The sequence below is a fragment of the Dioscorea cayenensis genome, chromosome 5, assembly GCF_009730915.1.
Source record: "Dioscorea cayenensis subsp. rotundata cultivar TDr96_F1 chromosome 5, TDr96_F1_v2_PseudoChromosome.rev07_lg8_w22 25.fasta, whole genome shotgun sequence".
In the NCBI taxonomy this organism is placed as follows: domain Eukaryota; kingdom Viridiplantae; phylum Streptophyta; class Magnoliopsida; order Dioscoreales; family Dioscoreaceae; genus Dioscorea; species Dioscorea cayenensis.
This window is the reverse complement of record NC_052475.1, coordinates 13,779,181-13,800,451: the sequence shown is the minus strand read 5'-3', so window position 1 is coordinate 13,800,451 and position 21,271 is coordinate 13,779,181. Positions and strand designations below refer to the sequence as shown.

Here is a 21,271-nt window from a genome sequence, read left to right as displayed (position 1 = left end):
CAAAAGGCATATTCAAAACCAAAGGTGAGGGATCATTTCATCACCTACTACAATAAGATTTAAGTTGTGAGACTCAAGCGTATAAACTAGTCAAATACTACCTGAAAAGTTTTTTTTTTTTTAAGTTTAAAAAAAAAAATCAAAAACTTGGATGCTGGTCTCAACGATCATCTGGGAAGATCACACCCTTGATGGAACAAAAAAACACCATGATTGAGGCAAGCATGGTTCGCAAGAGCATCACATACTCCATTAAGTTCACATGGAACATACTCTAAGACTACATTGGTGTTGCTATGAATAAGTTGTTGAATTCTGCCTATCACCTCTTCAAATTGCCAACTAATACAAGGCTTCCCATGGTTCATAATTTTACAAGTCCAAGGCAATCACATAAGATCCGATCCAGCTTGAGTTTCCTATTCTTACAAGCATTAAGAGCAATTCTAATGCTACCAACTCCGCTTGAAACCTAGTCTAAAAAAATTCCATCATTACACCTGCCAAAAGAATAGTATGATTGTTAACAATAACCACAAACCCAAGACCACAAGGATCTAGGGTGTTACTTCAAGAGGCATTACAGAACAACGTAATGCTATAGTTATAGATTGAGATAGTAAGAAACTCCTTGATAGTGCACTACGCCATTTTCAATTTATACAAGCGGATAAGTAGAAGGGTTTTTTAAAACCGGCTCCATATTTGGAGCTCAAAAAATTTTCTCCATTTTGTAGAGCCGGTTTAAAACAAACCCCTTTAGATTTTAAAACAATAAAGAACATTAAAAATCTCTCTCCCACTCTCCCCGTGAAACACCATCTTCTCTGGCGCACTCTCTTTTGCTCTCCCTTGAAACCCTCTTCGTGAGAAGTAGCGGCACACCACCGGAAGCTCCACCAACGATGTTTGCTTGCACTGGAATGACGCTATCCATCGCCGGAGCTGCATAATCAAAAGCCAGGTATGGATGCACATCGCCGAATAACATCTCTGCCCCTTTGCAATTAGGGTTTGATTATGAATCCATTCTAGGGCAGTGTTGCGAGATGCCGATAGGGTTCGTGACACTGTCGGTGGGGATCGCCGGGCCATTCTTGCTTGATGGGATGAAGTACTATGTGCCGATGGCGATGACTGAGGGGGTGCTTGGTGGCGAGTACTAATCGCGGGTGCAAGGCTATTAGCGAGTGGGGAGGGGCGGCCAGCGTCGTCTTGAGAGATGGGATGACGCGTGCATCGGTGGTGAGGTTCGCGTCTGCAATGAGGGCCGCAGTGTTGGTGGCAAAGAATTTTGAGACTCTCTGTAGTGTTCCCCAGGTGTTTGTCTCAATTCCTCCGAGAAAATCTTTTTTTATTTCTTTCCTACTCAAAACCAGGCTTCTGATTTGTCTTTCCTTGATCTTTTGATGAATTGTGTTATTACTGCTGTTTTGGATTTTAGATTGTTTTCTTCTGGTAATTTTGTAGTAATTCAGTTTAATATTTGGTGTTTTCATTCCAATTCATGTTTTATCTACTCTTTGCATTGCCCTTTTTTTGATTTCTCTGTGTTAGCCTAGCCCTTTTTTTTTATAATTGATGTTTAATATGTGCGCAAAAAGATATTGCAGAATGATGAAGATTTTTCATCAGATATGGCAAGTGAAAAAATTGGTCAGCACAATATGAATTTGACTGCCAAAACTCCAAAAAAAAATGAAGGGCTGGGACAAGCTAAGAGGAAATATGTTCACAAGAAGAAATGCTCAGATGGTTCAGAAATTCCAACAGAGGCAAGTGGAACAGGGAATCTTTGTATTTCCAATGATTCAAAGGAGCCTCACATAACTAGATCAGCCAGGAGGTGTCTGAATTTTAATTTGGAGGGTCAAACTCAAACAAGTTGCATTGTTTCGGTGATAAACCAGGGAAAATCTCAAGGACAGGAGTCAACATGCATTAAAACTAATTCCGAATCAACTGTGCGACCCTGGTTTCAAAGCGGTGGTAGAGAACACACCAGCAGGAGCGGCATATGATTTAAAAGCTGCTCCTTAAATAAAATCTTTCGGAAGAGTACATTGAATTACCGGAAAAAAACAACCTCAAATGTCGCAAAATGGTATTGGAGAAAAAAATCGTGGAAAGTTCAGAAGATGTTGTCAAAGAGAGTGAGGAATTAAGTTGCACACCGGACAAAGATAATGTCCCTGCAATTAAAATTACAAGATGCTGAAATTCAAGATGGTGAAAACATCATCCCGAAGTTTGCTTGAAAGAAAATGTAATAGAGATGAAAGTGGCAAAGAGGGGGCCTGCTAATGATATTCAATATCATTGCCCACTTTTCCCTATAATACACAAGTAGAGGAGGATAGGTCAGGAAGATCACAAGGCTATTTCTGTGCGAACATATCCCCGTTTCCAATTGTACACAATAGCGAATTTAGCACAGTTGATGACTGTGGAGAAATCACAGGGCAAAGGGTGCATCCTTAGATTTGATCAAATAGAAGTAACAACAAAAAAGAGGTCTAAGATGCCAACCCTTATGACACTTGCTGTGGGTGTATGCAAGAAATTTAATAATTACAATTTAATAAGAAATGGAAATTTGGATGATTGTAGGAACTACCTCCTAAGCATTCGAGGATTGGGACTTAAAAGCGTTGAATGTGTTCGCCTTTTGACACTTCACCATTTAGCTTTCCCGGTAAGCATTTTGGCTGCTTTTCTCTAGTTTTGATAGTTTGTTTTCGAAAGTGATATCATCTTGACTTTTTCTCACATTGCTAATTAGGGTTGATACAAATGTTGGCCGCATATGTGTAAGACTTGGTCGGGTGCCATTACAACCATTGCCTGAGTCTCTCCAGTTGCACCTTTTAGAACTGTAAGAATAGTTGGATTAATTTAGATGGCGTTAGCTCTCTGTATATATTCCAAGTTTATGACCCAAGATAGGGATGAATAATTTTTTTTTATCATTTTTCTGTGTTTCTAAAGGTATCCTGTCTTGGAGACTATCCAGAAATATCTTTGGCCTCGTTTATGTACACTTGATCAACGTACTTTGTAAGTTCTTGACACTTTGGCTGCATAATTCAATGACTGTAATAGATATACCGACTTGGATGCAGTCAGCAGTTCTCCAGTTGATTTCTACTCACTAAACATTAATTGGATTGGCAAAATAACTCTAGCTATATATTGAAACTACACAGGTATGAGCTACATTACCAAATGATTACCTTTGGGAAGGTAAGTTGTTACCCTTGACTGGGGGAAAAAGACAATCTGTTTAAATTTATGGGCTAACAGTTCATGGTGCTTTGTGGACTACTGAATTTCAAGCAGGTCTTCTGTACAAAAAGCAAGCCAAACTGCAATTCATGTCCAATGAGAGGAGAATGCAAGCACTTTGCAAGTGCCTTTGCTAGGTATGCTGCAGATATTTATAGGCATGTCAAGGTGGCATGCTATATATGTTAAATACTTTCAGTAAGTATGTGGATTATCTTTATCCCTGGAAAAAATAAAGAGCCCTAACACATGTGTGATAAGTTAGAAATGGAGAAAATGGCCAGCTTAAGCATTGAAAAATAAATTGTTGTTAGTTTAACAAGGTTCAAGACAGACCTAACTATGCAAATAGGAAACTCATTATCCAGTAAGTGAAAGCTCAGCCTTTCTACTTTTGGGGAATTGGTGCTAAACTGACTTCAGAAGCATCCTCATTCCACAGGAATTTGTAAATTTGTAATAGGGATCAAGCTTAGCATCTAGTTTTATCCAGCAGATCATTAATGTGAAACCACCCTAATCCTTCTTGCTTGATATGGAAAATCCACTTGCTTTGCACCTAATATGAGTGATTGATAGCATAAGCATGCAAAGTTGGATTTCATATTTTTTATTTGAACTGATGCATGCATGCCAGATCAATGACTCTAGATGCATAAATGAACTACTAATGCAATCATGCTTCATTCATATAGTGCAAGGCTAGCACTTCCAGCGGGTGAGGAGAAAAGCTTGGTGAGCTCGGAGATACCTACTGCTTCTCTCTTTTGTTTTTTTGGCTGAGCTTTTTGTGTGCAATGTTTTTCAAGCAAAACTTCTGAATTGTTTTTTCAGGAATCATTCATGTTTTGTTGCCATTCCATGAAAACAAAGAAATTTATCATTTTCTCTTATCTAACTCATGTTATTAATCAATTTTCTGTTCTTTTAAAGAAATTTCTTTTTGTCCAACTCCAATTCCGACAGTTCAAGCAGGTTTGCAAGGCTTCAAGGGATCCATTGCTCGTTGGCAGGGCGAAACCTCTACATGAGATTCAGCTGCAGCACTAGAGACGCCATGGGGATGAGCATGATGGTCTCTGAGGGAGTACAGAATGTCTTGGATTATCTTTAAAGTGACTTCCCGAACATGGACACAATCAGCTTGTCTGGTTAAATTTTATTCTCTATTTAATCATGGCTTTCTTTTTGGTTTTTAATACTGATTAAGACCAATAAGTTCGTGTTTTTGTTGTGTTTTCATGTGGATTTTCTTTGTTTCATTAGATCAAATTTGAGAAAACAATGAGATTTTTTTATGTTGTTTTTATGGGTGTTTTATGGGTGTTAAACAGTGATATATTTATTTTAGGAATTGGGATGGGATGTCAAAATTTGGAACTTTGGAGCTTGCTAGTGGCTTGGGTGGGAGCATCAAGAAGCAGGAAGTTCAATCTGCTTTACAACAGTAATGTTTTGGCATACTATTTCTTTAATATATGTTGTTATCTTTTAGTTTTTGAAAATATTTAATTTGATCCATGTTGTAATGAGGTGATCAAATGATAGATTCTAAAATGGTTCTCATAAGAATTTGTGCTGTGTTCTTCATGGATTTAGCACAATAATGCATGGATTAGTCCAAATATTTTCAGAGGTTAAGAGTGGGTCACTATTATATATATATATATATTATATGTGTATTTTGTTCTTAAAGTATTGTTGTTATTTATGACTCGTGTATAGTTAAATCTATCAATGTCTTTAGTTGAACTTCAGGTTCTAGCATATTATGCAAATTTATATTACTTTTGCCTTCCTCTGGTCTCTCAAATATTTGTGTGTTATTTTTTTATTTGTTATTCTTACTGCAAATGGACCATATGTTTGCCATGGTATTTTGATGAGCCTTTATTTTCTTAATATTAATTTGTACATGCTGTATTTGTTATAATCAACCAGTGTTTTGAGCCCTGTTTTTATTATGTGAGCTTATTTGTGCCAGGTACCAGCTTCAATCACTCATCAACAACTTCATCACAAAGTTTACATGCATTCACTCCATCATGGACAGGTACTGATTATCATCATAAATCTTTAGCTTTCTTCTTAAAAAAAATTACTTAGTTTCTTCAACATGCATGCACTCTCATGATCATTTATTTCTTATCTCTATTTGCTCTTGTTTTTGTTCTTTTTAGATGTGTATTTTTACTTGGTGTTTCGCAAGCTGTTTTCTTTTTCCCAAACCGAAAATCTAAAGTGTGTTGTCTTTTAAAGGACTGATTATCTATAACCTTTATGAGATAGACTGGAGCTTAGGTTGTATGAAGAAGCTTGAAGATTAGGAGGCTACAAGACACTCTATATTTTATGTAACTAAGCAAAAATTACATTGTAATAGACGTAGATAAAATGGTGTAATATCTTTTACCTTGTGTAATTAAGCAAAATACATTGTAATTGAGACACTAATGATTTGGAAAAAAAATCAATGAAATTGAATTTAGGATACTTATACGATTTGTCTTGTAGATTTGTGCTCCAAAAGATTTTGTTTATATTCATTATAGGAATACATTATATTCAAAGCTAATGAGCAAGTTTTGAGGTGGTTATAATCTCATCTAAAAATTATAATAAGGTTTTTAAAAAACAACAGTTTTTTTGAGGCGGTTATAAACCCCTCTAGAAATAGTTTTTTTTAAAATATAAGTATTAGAGGCGGTTATAACCGCCTCTAAAAGCATGGAGAGGAGTTTAAAAATTATTAGCATTGGAGGCGGTTATAACTGCCTCTAACCATTGTATATGGTAGAGGTGGTTATAACCGCCTCTAAAAGCATGAAAAGAATTAAAAAAATTATTATATGGTAGAGGCGGTTATAACCGCCTCTAAAAGCATGAACTACTACATACAATTTTTAGAGGCGGTTATAACCGCCTCTAAAAGTAGAGTTAGAAACTGCTTCTATAGCGAATGCTTACCCCAACAGTTGATATAAACCGGCTCTAATGTGTAGAGCCGGCTTTATACGAGGCGGTTTAGAGACGGGTTAAAAAACCATCACTAAAGCTATGGAGGTGGTTAAAACCGCCTCTATAGGGTTTGAAAACCGCCTCTAAAACCCTTTTCTAGTGTAGTGGTGGCTCTTGATCTCCATGAATAATCTTGGATATATTACAAAAAAACTGACAACAATTTGGCAAGGAACAATTTTTCTCCTTCCAAAAATCAAGTCACATCTTATTTTCCAAATTACCCATGCACAGGTACCCAACAGGGCTTTAACAAAACTATTATCTCCTCCAGCAGACCAATTATAAACAAGCCATGATCCCTCAGGAAAATTAGTAGCAGTTTGTAAATTAAAGCTAGTCAAAGACTCTACCAAAAGCACTATCTACTAGATCTACGTTGCCAAAAGATATAATGAGCCATTCTCTTATCTAAACAACATAAAGGATAGAGCAATTAAGGACCCACATTGAGATTGTGCAAGAAGTCAAATGTAGGAGTCCATGATAAGTGCTACATCATATATATCTTATTGATTATCTTTTTCACTTAAGTGGTCTTTAAGAGTGTTTCTATGGATGATTTGGTACTTAGTTATTTATACTTTTAGGGCAAAAGAAGCACAAATCAAACCAAAGTATGAAATCAGGAGTAAAAGAGACCAAAAACAACTTTCAGAGAAATACACCGGAAAGGTACAGGCCCGTGTACTTGCCTGTGTATTTTCAAAGCATCGGCAAGTTGAGCATTCGGAGAAATACACGGTTCATAAATATGACCATGTACATGACTGTGCACTCCCCAAACTTAAGTCCTCCTGAGAAGAACATGACCGTTTATATGATGTATATGCCAGTATACATTAAGGAATCTAACCATCCAAAGATATACACAAACAGACGAAGAGATACATGGTCTTGTATACTCAGTCATGTACCCCATGAATCTTGGTTTCGAGCTGTCCAGAGATCTACATGGGCAAAGTACACCCCTGTGTACTTGCCTGTGTATTTATCTGATTCCTAGGGGTATGAATAGAAAGCTGAAAAAATTATGTGAGGGTAAGATTTTGGGAAAAGGATGATTGGACGTTGGCTAGGGTTTCAAGGCCAATCAAAGGAAAAAGAGGGAGTTCAAAGGAGTCGCCAGAGTAACAATCCAAGGCAACAATATCGGCTCACATTGATTCCTGCTTTAAAAACATTGAGAGGTGGTTTTTTTTTCATGAATAGTATTTTAGGGCTCTATATCTATTGTTTTGAGATGAACATGAAACCCATGAAGGGGTAACTTCCTTGGGTGTTCTAATTTGATGTAGCTTGGGATGATTTTATCTTGATATTGTTTTTAATAAAGATTTTCTTCGCCTTTTTAGGCTCATCTATGTCTTTATATTGTTAATGTAGTGTAATGAGAGTGGCTATTTCAGTTTGATTGGGTGATTGAGATCGAGAGATTTATCGCGTGAGATCACCCATAGAGGAAGGGAATCAAGAGTGCACACTAGAGATAGGTCACTTGTGATTCTTCCTAGTAGAGTCATGTAGCGAGAGCTCAAATTTCTGTTAGGAATTTCCTAGATCTCAATGCAATCGTGTCAAAGTAGGATTAGAAGATATTCAATTCTACCGTAGCATGGGATTAGGTATTGAGGCGACTTGAGAGAGCACCCAATACTATGGTAGAATTGAATATCTTCTAATCCTAAAAATATATTGGTATTAGTCCGGATAAGATTTCGCTTGATTCATTTTTAGAGATTGTGTATGACCCAATCTAGAACATTGAAACTCATCGAGTAAGATCTAGAAATTGAGAGAACCTTGTATAGAAGAGTGAGACAGTTGGTACATAAGTTTGCTAGTACAAAATCAGTATAGATGGACTAATAAGAGGAACAACCTAAAACATTGGCCGATTATGCTAGACCTATTGTTGAGGGCACCCAATTGAGTATAGTACGATCTCCCATAATGACAAATACATTTGAGTTCTAGCTAGCTTTCATTTAAATGGTTCAATAGTCATGTTCTTTCCATAAATTACTAGATGAGGACTCCACTACTCATCTTAGCGCCTTCCTCTAAGTGTACGCCATGTTAAAGCTTAGTGGAGTCTTCAATGATGCCATTCGATTGAGAGACTTTCCCTTTTCATTGAAGTAAAGAGCTAAGGAATGGTTACAAACTTTGCCTAGGGCTTCGTGACAACTTGGGATCAACTTACCAAGTTGTTCTTGACTAGATACTTTCCACCGAGATGGGCCACTAAGCTTCGACATGTTATTGCCTCCTTAACCCAACAAGACGGCGAGACACTTTATGAGGCATGGGAATGCTATAAGGATTTGTTGAGGAGTTACCCACAACATGGTTTGTTGGGATGGATGGAAGTGCAAACATTCTACCAAGGTTTAACTCTGAGTGCTTATCAAACAATTAATGCAGCAGCTAGAGGGGTAGTAGGGAATAAGACACCAGAAGAAGTAAGGAAACTTTTTTATGACATGGCAATGAATAGTTATCATGGACTTTTAGAGGTGAGACAGTGAAAGTAGCGGGGGTATTTGAAATAATGGCTTTGACAGCACAAGTTGAGTCATTAAGGAGATAGATGGGATGATGGCACCGAGAATGGCAAAAGTTACTTAGTGTATCTTTAGGGCAACATGAGCAAGTTGATTTTATGAATGATATAAATTGGCCATAAGGGAATCCGTATAGCAATATCTATAATTCCAGTTGGAGAAACCACCTTAATTTTGCATAGAGTGCTTAAGGGCAATAAAGACCAAATCAGCCATCGGGATTCCCGAGAAGAGGCTTAAATTGAATGAATTGGTGACCAAGTTTGTGCAATCCACTTAGTTGAAATTCTAGTCTCATGATAATCACCTAACATCTATTGAGACTATTTTGTGGAAGCAATAAGCTTCATTTCAAAACTTGGAGAACCAAATGGGTCAAAGTGCTCATATGCTATTAGAAAGACCTCAAGGAAGTCTTCCAAGTAACACGGAGATGAACCGAAGGAAGCATGTTAAGGCAATCACTTTGAGAAGTGGCTGAGAAGTCGAAATGAGAGCTAAACAAGGCCAAAATTCTTTAAAAAGATAAGCAAGTTGAAGTTGAAGAGGATGTGAATAAGAATAAGGTTTCAGAGAAACCTCTTGTGAAGGAGTATCAACCAAGGATTACATACCCTTCTCAGCTATAGAAATGGGAAACAGATGATCAATTCAAGAGGTTCATGGAATTATTCAAGCAATTGCATATTAACCAACCCTTTGTTTAGGCATTAGAACAAATGCCTAAACTTACCAAGTTTTTGAATGATCTCCTCACCAACGAAAGGAAGCTTGGAGATGTATCGATGGCTTGAGTGAAGAATGCTTGGTTATCCTCTATAACAAATTACCTAGAAAGTTAAAGAATCCAGGTAGATTCACTAGACCTTGTGTTATTGGTGATTCTATAGAAGATAGTGCATTGGCCGATTTGGGTGCAAGTATCAATGTCATGCCTTACAAGATCATCATAAAATTGGGGTTAGGAGAGCCAACTCCAACCAAGATGACGATCCAATTAGCCGACGGATCAATTTGTCACCCTAAGGGTGTGGTCGAAGACATGTTAGTAAAGGGGACAAGTTCATCTTCCCGGCCGATTTCGTGATTCTTGATGTTGATGAAGATGTGGAAATACCTTTAATTTTGGGCCGCCCATTTATTAACATCCAAAGCATTAATAAATGTGAATGATGGTCAAATGGTGTTGCGAGTTGGTGATGAAAAAGTGGTATTCAAGCTTCACCAGGTAATGAGGCACTCATCTAGTGAAGATGACACATGTTTTTCAATTGATGCTACTGACATCTTCATTTCTAAATGTGTGCAGGAAATTCCAGAAAAGACCATTGGATACATTATTTGGGCAAAGAGAAGACTCGGCTCAGAATTTGGAGGCGATGGTGGTCTTTGAGAAGAAGCCATTTCCGTAGCCTCTAATGCAGAAAGAAACAAAGAAGAGCCAACAAAAATTAAAAGCAGGTGCAGTTGGTGCCAAGGAGTCACACGCACTTGATTCCTGCCCAAACTATTTTCCCAATGAGATCTTTTCAATTTTTGAATATGTTGCTCATTTGGTTTATGAAATTGGTCACAAAAGCAAGGAAGTGCTCTATCTTCATGAGACTCCTTGAATTTTGCAGGTGCATCAAGCTAGTGACTTAAAACAAACAGTTCTTGTGAGGCAATCCAAGTTTCTTGCTTTAGTTTTCATAGTTTAATTATTTTCGTGAGTTTTGAATAAATCGTGATTTGAGTTGTTTCTTGTGGCAACTTGCATTCAATTAGGTCCTTGTTCATTATAGAAAGTTGTCCAAAATGCCTTATATGAGTTGTGCTTTGATATTTGAGAAAATTTAGATCGAATTGAGTTATGGAAACAGGACTATTGCAGTATGGGAATAGTACACGAGTAGTACAAACGCCGTGTATTTGGCCGTATAACCCTCTAGTTTCATTTTGATTACATAGATTTTACAAAACAAAGATTTACATGGGCATGGATGGAGATACAGGGCCATGTATATATTTGGATGAGCATCACATTCACTTGTTCTATAAACAGAGAAATACATAGGTAGGTGAAGAAATACATGGTTATGTAACTCTCAAACTGAGTGAATACCTTGTTGCTCTATCTCAAGAGGAAGTACATAGACACAGGGCGAGATACAATGCTGTGTTCTTTTACTCGTGTACTTTGAGAAGAGAAGGGGCTCTCCTTTCATATTCTTCTCCATATAATTTGCGTGTGTTTCATCTACACGCACACTATGCTATTACTCCTGAGACCTCCTCCATTTTCTTCCACACTCATTCCTCACTCATTAGCGGACCTTTTTGCATACTTTGGCGATTGTTATATTGCGGCTTACTCCCTTTACCTCCTCTCAAATCCTAATTCACTTCTTTTCTATCGGTGAGTTTTCATGAATTATTCTCGCATTTTCTACGGTTTTTAGTTCCGTTCTTTTGGTATAACTGTTTTGCATGATCCATAGAATAGTTTGGAACTTAAATTTATAGTTTTCACCTAGAAAATGCTGTGATTGGACTTAGGGTTTTTAGAACACAGGCACCTAAGGATTTACACCGGCGTGTTCTCGCTCATGTAACCCTTCGTCTTAGAGAGGAAGACGATTTGTACACAGCCTCAGTTGAAGTTACACAGGCATCTTTATGACTGTGTAGTTCTCAGTTTGGAGGATTCTAGAATAGAAACTAATGTATATGGTCCCAACTCAAGATACACGGCTTGTTTTTGCTTGTGTAACTCTCAGGTTGGAGAGCCTTTCACTATACATAGGAGGTACATGTCCTAAAAATTGAAATACAAGGCAGTGTACCTACCTATATAAATCTTTGTTTGGACATTTTTCTTGTGAAAACGTAAGGTACACGAGCCCAAGCAGTGATATATGGCTGTGTACCAAGCTGTGTAGTTTATTGTTTCTTAATTTTTCATATTTTATTGTGGATTCTAACTTGATTTTTGTTGATCAGGAAATGGTGAATACAAAGAGAATATTACATAGGACCAAGAGGCCGAGAAGGGAGTTTTCTACATTTGAACAGACTCCATAGCAGTTTAGCATACCGGTTCACCAAGAACGATACGCACGGTTATCCCAACTAAAGTTCAGGGAAACTAGAACTATAGATTGGGCTACATTAGAGTCGATTGGGCTGGTGCATGACTTGCATGAGCTACTTTGCGACAACCCATGGGAGCGGTTGTTCACTATCGACGAGCTGGCATCCAGGGAACTCACCTTGGAGGTACTCATGACCTTCCTCATCTTGAAGGTGTCACCAAGCTGTGGAGATATGATACAGTTCCAGCTGTAGGGAGAGATGATTCAGATGTCTTATATAAACTTCTCTTTACACTTGGGGTTGTACGACTAGCAGTTTATCCAATCCTTGGAGTATGAGGCATTGAGACATACCTGCCCTTGTATACTCCATGACAGACCAGGTGGTACCGGATAAGCAGAGACCTTCATTACCACCTGATGTGGTCGAAGGTGTCGTCACTTCGCTCTCCAGCTCTGAGGTACATTCATGCTCTTCTTTGCAAGATGCTCACTGGGATAGGGGATTCGACATGCGCTATGAGCACAACAAATTTCATCTATCTCTGTGTGATGACCGAGCATGTACCCTTCCACTTAGAGTACGCTTAGCATAGTCAATCCTGCATTAGGCCTCCATCACTCGACTCGTGCGTGGGATGGGCCGACTGTAGTACACAGAGCGTATGTGCTTCGTGGGTGGGACCATCCATCTAGGCATGGATACCCTTCGAGCCATGAGGATTGCCCACCTTCTGCTGACGGCCAGGGGACATTGCTATGTTTTATTCTGGGCTGAATCCGAGTCCGAGGAGCAACAGTCTCTCTTGACACCCACATGAACACCTCCATCATCTCTCATACTAGCTCTAGCATCACCTCCACAGCCGCCCACTGCTACAGCTAATCCACCACCCACTGAGACCGAGTGATTGATCATTAACTCACTGTGCCACTTCGAGGCACATGCAGGAATGGAGCTCCTACCTCTTGCCCTTTCCTTCTCCACCTTTTCTACGTCTAGAGTGGGGGTAGTAGTGGATGAGGAGGACTCAGTGGAGATAAACAGTGACGATGGTGGATCCAGCAGTTCTGAGAGTCAGACCTCGACTGAGCCAGAGGATGATCCAACCCGATTTATTTTGTATTTCTCCACTAAACCTTCTCTCATACACAGGATGATGTGAGCCACACCCTTTAACCCCCCCCAAATCTTTTTTCAAACCCAATTGTTATGCATGGATAAAGGAACAACACACTCGGTGGGATTATCAAGTTTCACCAGATTTTGCTAGGGAAGTACCATTTCTTTTTATACATTCTCACACACTTAGTACTTGTTATTATGTTTATCTTGTTACTTAGATCTTAGATACATTGAGGACAATATATCTATGGTGGGGTGAAGGGGAATTTTGGGCTTTAACTGTTAAGTGCATGATCTATGATAGCTTTAGTGTTACTTGTGAAAGCCTCTTATGTAGGAATTTGACAACTTATAGAATACAACATTTTTCATGCTTAATCGTTGATCTATTTAAGAGTTAGTACTATTAAAATTGCACATGATTCTCCTTGATTGGCATCATGAACACTTAGAGAGATGTAGTTTACTTTGTTAGTTAAAAAAAAATAAAAACTGCAAGATCTACCACCTTTGAAGTGTGAAGCTATGCCCTAATGGGAGAAAGAGCTACCTTCTAGGGATGTGTGAAAGCTGCCATTTTTGTAAAGTTTAGTGTTGACCTAAGTGGTACAAGCCATGATTATAAAAACGTCTTTGAATAACGAATTCTTTGTTAGTAGGGGAGCATTGTGAGTTGACTCATACACACACACATGGAACACTTTGAATAGGGCTCATTTATACTTGTTAAAAATAATTATGAATGTATTTCACTTGTTTGTCACTTTTAATGTACACTTAAGACTTTATGTTTTTTAAGCTTGAGATCGAACACTTATCTATTGTTATCGTATTTTTGCTTGAGGATAACCACAAGCTTAAGTGGGGGGTTATTTGATAAGTGTTATATCATACATGTCTTATTGATTATCTTTTGCACTTAAATGGTCTTCAAGAGTGTTTCTATGGATGATTTGGCATTTAGTTTGTTCTATTTATACTTTTAGGGCAAAAGAAGCACAACTCAAGCCAAAATATAAAATCGAGAGCAAAATAGGGCCAAAATAACATTTAGAGAAATACACGGTCCAAGCATATGGTCATGTACATGACTGTGCACTCCCCAGACTTAAGTCCTCTCAAGTATTTTTAGCTTTTTTCCAAATCCATCTTGAGTGGGAATATTAGGCTTCGACAATTTTATGAATAGCAAATTTGAAAGGGATATGATTTGTATAAGTAGTTCAAACAAAACCAAGGTTGAGAGATACTTACAGCATACACATAAACCTATGGAAAAAACTTTTAATATCTTACAATGATGGAAGAATTCCCAAAATAAATATCCAACTCTTGCTTTTAATACCTCAAAATGTACGTTCAATTCTAGTTTCTATTGTTGCTTTAGAGTCTTTTTTTTTAGCATGGAAGGACGTATTCTTGATTCTTTTCATACTTCTTTGAGTCCAAGAATGGTAGAAGTTTTTATTTGTGCACAAAATTGATTACTCATTTTTCAAGTTCCACTCTTCATAGAAAACTTACTTGAATTAGAGGGAATGAAAGAAGATTGGTTTGTTTCATTTATTAATTATTTGTTGTTATTTTGTGTTTATTTTCATATTAATAGTCTTAAATTTATCTTTATATTTTTAAAATTGTAGTTATGAAAGACTTGATTTTGGAGCACCCTATGATCATTATAGATGAAATGCTTAATGATGTGGAAGATATTTGATTTCTTCTCTACATTACAGAGGATTGATGAGACTCTTTATTTTTTTATGCTTTTTTTTTATCATAGTTGTAAGTTTATCATATTTATTATAATGTAATGTTGCTACATAAAAAAAATCCATGGAATAGACAAAATTTAAATTCTACTCCGAATATCTAATATTTGATCGTATTTAAATCAGGTCCCCTATTTAAATCGAATAGGATATAGGCCAAGATTTTTCCGATCCAAAAAACCAAGTATTTGATCCAATTTTGAAAACTAGATTGGGTATTAATTTTCCTCCTAATAGAAACTAGTTTTCTTTGTGGTATTTTCAACCTAATGATGGGTTGTTGAACCTTGGCCCAGTATTTCTCCTTTTTATGTCCCCAACTGACAAATCCACACCATCATCAAATTGATTAAGATAATTTCAATGTGGACCCATAATTGTCTCCTCTCCCACTTTGCAGTGGAATTCCAACCTATAATATCCTTCCTTCCATATTAACATCTTTAATTATGTTTTTTTCCTTTATTTAATGCTCGATAACTTGCAATCCCATAGGTGCTTAGGTTATGTCCTTAATTTTTAGCCTTCCTTAAATCACTCTTCTCCTTTGAGGTTGTTATCCCTAACTCCACTATTAACTATGGTTGTAGAATCCATCTCTCGTTAATAGCAACCTACTGATTTTGGCATGTTGAAGGTTTAAATACCTAATGGCCCCCCTATTATTCGAAACTCACACTAATAATTCCTTTATTATAATTTCAGCCTCTTTCAATTCTCTTATTTTATCATTTTGGGAAATTTTTGTCCACCATACAATGATCGTCACATTTATCGTTCCACTTAGCTGACATGGCCTTTTCTCTATTAAAAAAATAATTATAAAATGGGAAAGAGAGAAATAAATATTAAAATAATTCATGGATTCAGATCCAAAAGAATGGATTTGAACCATTGCCCTCACTCTCACTCACTCTCACACAATGAAATTCTCAAATTGAATCAAACTCGCACCTTGCCCGACACTCTCCACCTCTTCCTCGATGCCGGCAAAGCTCCCCTGCCGATCCCTACCACCAAACTCTAGGCCCTCACCCCATCGATCTCCACCACCGTGCTCTAGCCCGCTCCCCTCATCGATCCAATTTCCTTGTTTCCTTTAATTTTGCATGAGGTCTCTTCTATTTTTGAGTCTAGTGGTTATTGTAATATTTTGTGAATTTTGTGAATACTCTTCCATTTTCAAGCATGTTAAATAGTAGTCTATTCAACAAATTTTAATCTTATGATCTTAATTTCTTAAAAGAGTCGAAGCATGATAATTGATTCAAAACTTATGTAGAGATGCTAACAATTTTTCTTTTTGTGTAGTACTGCTGAGGGCTTCCATGTGTGATTTTGGTTATAACCTGGAAATATAAGACATCACATTGCTGGAGCTTTATGTATAACCTTAGTTTTTATATGCTTTAGTTTTAAATATGTGAGTGTATTTTCATCAAGGTTTTAAGTATGGTTTGTTGTACATTGTTAAGAGTTGCCCTCAATAATTTGGCACCTAAGAATGGTGAACAATGTACATTTCTGTTGAGCTATTTTGCACAACAATGATTGTATGTATTTTGATATTTATGTTAATGAGAAATTTGGCCTGAATGTTGTGTCTCCTATTTTGACATTTATGTTGAAGAAATTATATTTATGCTGAAGAACTATATATGTAAAGACATGAATAAAGGCAATATTGAATCCATACACTTCTAGATTCATTGCTCAAAATTAAACTGATATGATCTACTCATCACATCTGTTAATTCAAACACTTGTAACTTCATTAATCAAAATTAAAATTTGAGATTTGATGCAATTTGTTTATCATATGTGTTAGCCACATTAAACAAGCCAACAATGTGCAAAAGAAAAACCATAAAATTAATAAAGACATTGTAACCTTGCATAAAAAAATATAAATTGTATTAACATTGACATAACATTCTAAGCCAACAGTGTTCTTCATATCTATTTTTCACATCCTAATTTTACATAACATTTGTGGAGTTTGCAACAAATGTAAACTCTACCAACAAAAACACCCTAAGCCTATGCTTTCTTGATGCAAAACTAGCCATTTCCTTTATATGCAACAATTGTCATACTTTGTTGTTTGGAAAGTCAATAAATTCATTTATTGAGGAGGTATGCTAGCTTGCCTAAATTTGTGCTATCTCCGCAGCAAGTCTTCTATTCCTTTGAGCTTCACAGTAATGACAACCAAAGAATATATATATTACTAAGCAAAAGGTTAATAGTATGGTAAGTTTAATTTAAAATGAAAATGGACAGTACAATTGATTTGTGTCATCTCTTTGTAACTCACACACACAATTGATCAAAACTCATCAGCTTTTGAGAATTATTAATTCATTATGCTACTTATTTTGAAAATAGTGATTGAACCACTTTAATTAGCAACAACTCTCTTTTCTTTCCCCTTTGATGCAACGACTGCCTTTTCTCTTCCATTTGACTTTACCACTCAGATACACAATTGATCAAAACTCATTAGGTTTTTAGAATTATTAATTCATTAGCCTAGAATTATGATAAACATCACTTACTCCCAAAATATTGATTGAACCTTGACTATAAGCAACTATTTTCTCTTTCCCCTTTGATGCAGCATCCGACTTTTCTTTTTCCTTTTTATTCTTTCCTTCCTATGTTTTCTATCCATTTTAATCAATATTTTCAATAGTGACTTTCATAGACAGTAAAGTTATAATTATGTCCACTAAATTATCATGGAAGTAAAGAACAAATAAATCATTTGAGCACTAATGAAGACTAATAGCATTAGCTCTTTATGGATAGAACTGCTTGTTGTGGCCTTCAAAATGGCACGTTCCACACTTAAAGACCCTACCTTCTCTAAAAACTTTTTGTGGTGCCTTTATTATTTCCTTGCAATGATTCCCTCTTCCTTCTCTTTGATGGTTTACTAGGCATCCTCTTAGCTATAGGTGGCAGTAATGGCCCTTCTTCACTTTTTGCCCAAAACCTTCTCCCTTTCACTAGGTTGATAGTAAACTGGTATGCCCTACAATATGTCTCTTTTTTAAGCCATTTAGAAATACAACTAAGTGGGTTTTCTCTAAGGAATGAAATTGCAACCACTGCATGCTAACAAGGTATGCTAGCTTTGCCTTTAGAAAATAACAAGCACACTATTGTGAGGATTGGTTGCTTTCAATTCCATTGCATAGTTCTTCAACACTTTGAAATCATCCTTAAACTCTTGTTTAACTTTTATAGCAACCAATACTTCATAATTTTTTCATGCCTTGTCTATGATGAAGACACTAGCTCTCTTCTAATCTTGGCCTTTAAATGCCTAGGCCTAATGTATAAAATATACTACTTATCACATTACCAAATTTTCTTGCAACTAGATGAAATGCCACCTTTTTATTCCTACTAGCCCCAAGAAGACATGAATGGTTTGGAACATAGTGCTTCACAACATATCTTCTCTTGCGACTGCATCATGAACACAAAATTAATTATATACACCTTTTTGTAGAGAACTTAACCCTCACCCTCAATAAATCATTCTTTATATACTTGAATTAAAACCCTTTCTTTATTGAAAATTCCACAAGTTCTTTATTGAACATTTTCATTTCATCAAACCTTAGGTCTATGGAAAAATTCTACCAAAGTGATACTAAGGTCATAATAGTTCTTACTTAACTTATGCCTCCTTGCATTATCTACATCAAAACTACTAGATGAATCATAAGTTTTTTTCTCATGCAATTCTTGTACTTGAATCCTTCGACTTGAAATCACTATGGATCTCAGATGAATCCTTGCATACTTTGACTATGCCTAACGTCATTCGTAACTGAGTGGCAAGTACGGGTATGTTTGGGCATATCACGGTTCATGCTGAGAGACATGAGTGAAGTGAAGGGATTGCCCCTCTCTGTAGAGAGAGTGAATATCACCGGCTATTTGATTAGTGAGACTGAGTAGTGAGTGGCCACGCCCAAGGGAAATGATAAGAGTTATCATTTACTTGACCTCGTCAGTTCACTAAGAGATCAAGAAATTAATTAGCATTAAAATAAGGGTGACTCGCTCCATGCCTTAAGCTAGTTAAGATATTCAATGGCAAAGGGTTGTATGAGGTTGTGATAGGTTTCGTTAATTCTCGAAATTGATCTTCATTTAATATTGGAAAATCATATTATCTTGCTAGAGAATAATTATCATTTGTGAGCGTTAAAGTTGTTTAAGATCATTGCCAATGTTAAATGGACCATTAGGGTCGTACACTAAGAATGCCGGGATCAAGGTTCAGTATTTGTTACTTTTTGGACCACTTGATTAGGGTTTTGGTAAAAACCCTAATTAGGTTGACCGAATAGCTTATTCGGGTTGGGTCTTATTAAGTGTTGATCCAATCTAATCAATTTGGTTAATTAAAATGGTTTAATTAATCAAGTAAAGAAGAGATTCCTAATTTAATTATAAGTGAAGGGTTTTATCATAAATTATGGTTTAACCCTAATATGAAAAGAAGAGAAAAATAGAGTGATTGAGAGATTGTATCTTGAGAAACCCTAGCCGCCACCCACTCCTCTTCTTCCTTGGCCACCGCCGCCAGTGCCCGCTGTCGGAGATGGCCGCTGGACCAGCCGCCATAGCAACTACATGCCCTTTTTCTCTTCTTTACAGATCGGATCTCGAGACAAAGAGGAAATTGTTTTTCTCTTGAGTCTCGTTGATCGATGTCGGGTGCTAGCATACCTGCTTGATTCCCAGAGGTGTTCGTGTGTACATGATTGTAGAGGGGAGTTACGATTCGCAATCCCTTTATCGATTTTAGGGAAACAAGGGTACGTTCAAAATCATCATCAAAAGAAAGGTAAAAAACTTTTAATCCTAGGGTTTTACTATGTTTACTTGTCGTTAAATTTTGCTATCGGCTGCGTATCGACATGTATATTTTTGCATGTTAATTCCCTTGTTTGTTGATAAGATCCTAACAGTCACCACCAATACTCTTCCTCACATCCAAGGTCATAACACCATCAAAAGCCGATTTTAATATTTTAGCATGCTCATATCATAATCAACACCTGAAAACTCCACATAAATGTTTAATACACACTATTTCCTTAATTGATTAGCTAAACTTATGATGGCCTCATCATCACAAATAGGTCTTAATATTTCCTCACCAGCAATAAAAAACAAATTCATAGACTTTTTAATGTCATACCCTAACTCCTTGACGTCTTTCAAAAAATCAAAATAATAAATATTGTTAGGGTCAACTGCAAACTCAACCACTGACCCATTGATATAACTAACCTCTCCTTCTTTTACTAGTGTCCCTCCATGATGATACCTAACAATATACTCATCCCAAGTAGCCATGCTATGCTCCATAGCAAAGAAAATCAAAATAAATACCTAATTTTAGAGGAATTAAATATTATTATTGATGGTTTGTAACAAATTCAATTTAACAAATGCAATACATTCAAGTAGCAACACAGTAATCACATTGCAATTAATGTCTAATGTAATTAATAGCAAACAAAAAATAGAGAATTGTTAGGTAAAAAATAAACACAGGCATGCCAAGAATTATGTGAGGGAAGTTCCAAGCTTTGGTAGAGCACCCCTTTTTGAACCCCGCTATTCTTTTGAAATAGGATTAATTCGTATTGATCACAAAATTGACACAAACAAAGTTGAATACAAATCACTAGATTAATCATACTACAATTAAAGTCCAATGTAATTAATGGCAAACTTAACAAAAAAGGGAATTTATAGTTAAAAAATAAACATAGATAGGTCAGGAATAATGTGAGGGAAGTTCCGAAATTTTTTATCTCAGTCTTCTATTGAAATAGGATTAACTCGAACTAACCTAGGCAGAATTGAATACAAACCACTAGATTAATATGTTAGTATGGCCAACGTTTCTACAATGAAGGTAAGACCGAGTAATGATATATTTACATAATTGGCTTCTTGAATTGATTTCCCATAGATGTAAACGCTAGGCTTGGTAAGGCCCTGAGAGAAGAGTGTTAGGCCATAATCGTAAGAGTTGCATATGCATGCAAAGCCAAAAGTATAATGATGCAGTTAGCGAACTTAGTATCTACATTAGTGTAGGCACACCATTAATTATTTCACAAGTCTGATGTTGACCATTGGTCCAACTATTTATTGAAGAATACCCGTTGGTGTGAGAGGTACTCTAACGTAGGGGAGTCAGTCAACGCATGGATTAAAGGGGTGCGTCATCTTCCAGTAATAATCATGGTTGACTCAATCATGTTACCCTTTATGTGTAATTTTTGGCCGTTAATGTGTATTGTTGTCTTGTAGTGTGTATTATCTTCTTTTCATGTGTATTAATTTTGATTATCATTTATAATATGAGGGTGATCTTTAACATATTTT

At 36.5% G+C, this 21,271-nt stretch overlaps 1 long non-coding RNA gene and 1 other non-coding gene across 2 annotated transcripts; one reads left to right on the top strand and one right to left on the bottom strand.

The window, feature by feature from the left end:
- Positions 1-2,823: 2,823 nt before the first annotated feature.
- LOC120262255 lies at positions 2,824-4,047 on the top strand. The gene is made up of 4 exons (XR_005536734.1): positions 2,824-2,875; positions 2,989-3,243; positions 3,340-3,422; positions 3,981-4,047. It is a non-coding gene; the product is annotated as an uncharacterized LOC120262255 (long non-coding RNA).
- Positions 4,048-8,552: 4,505 nt separating this feature from the next.
- LOC120262667 lies at positions 8,553-8,659 on the bottom strand. The gene has a single exon (XR_005536927.1). It is a non-coding gene; the product is annotated as a small nucleolar RNA R71 (small nucleolar RNA).
- Positions 8,660-21,271: the final 12,612 nt, after the last annotated feature.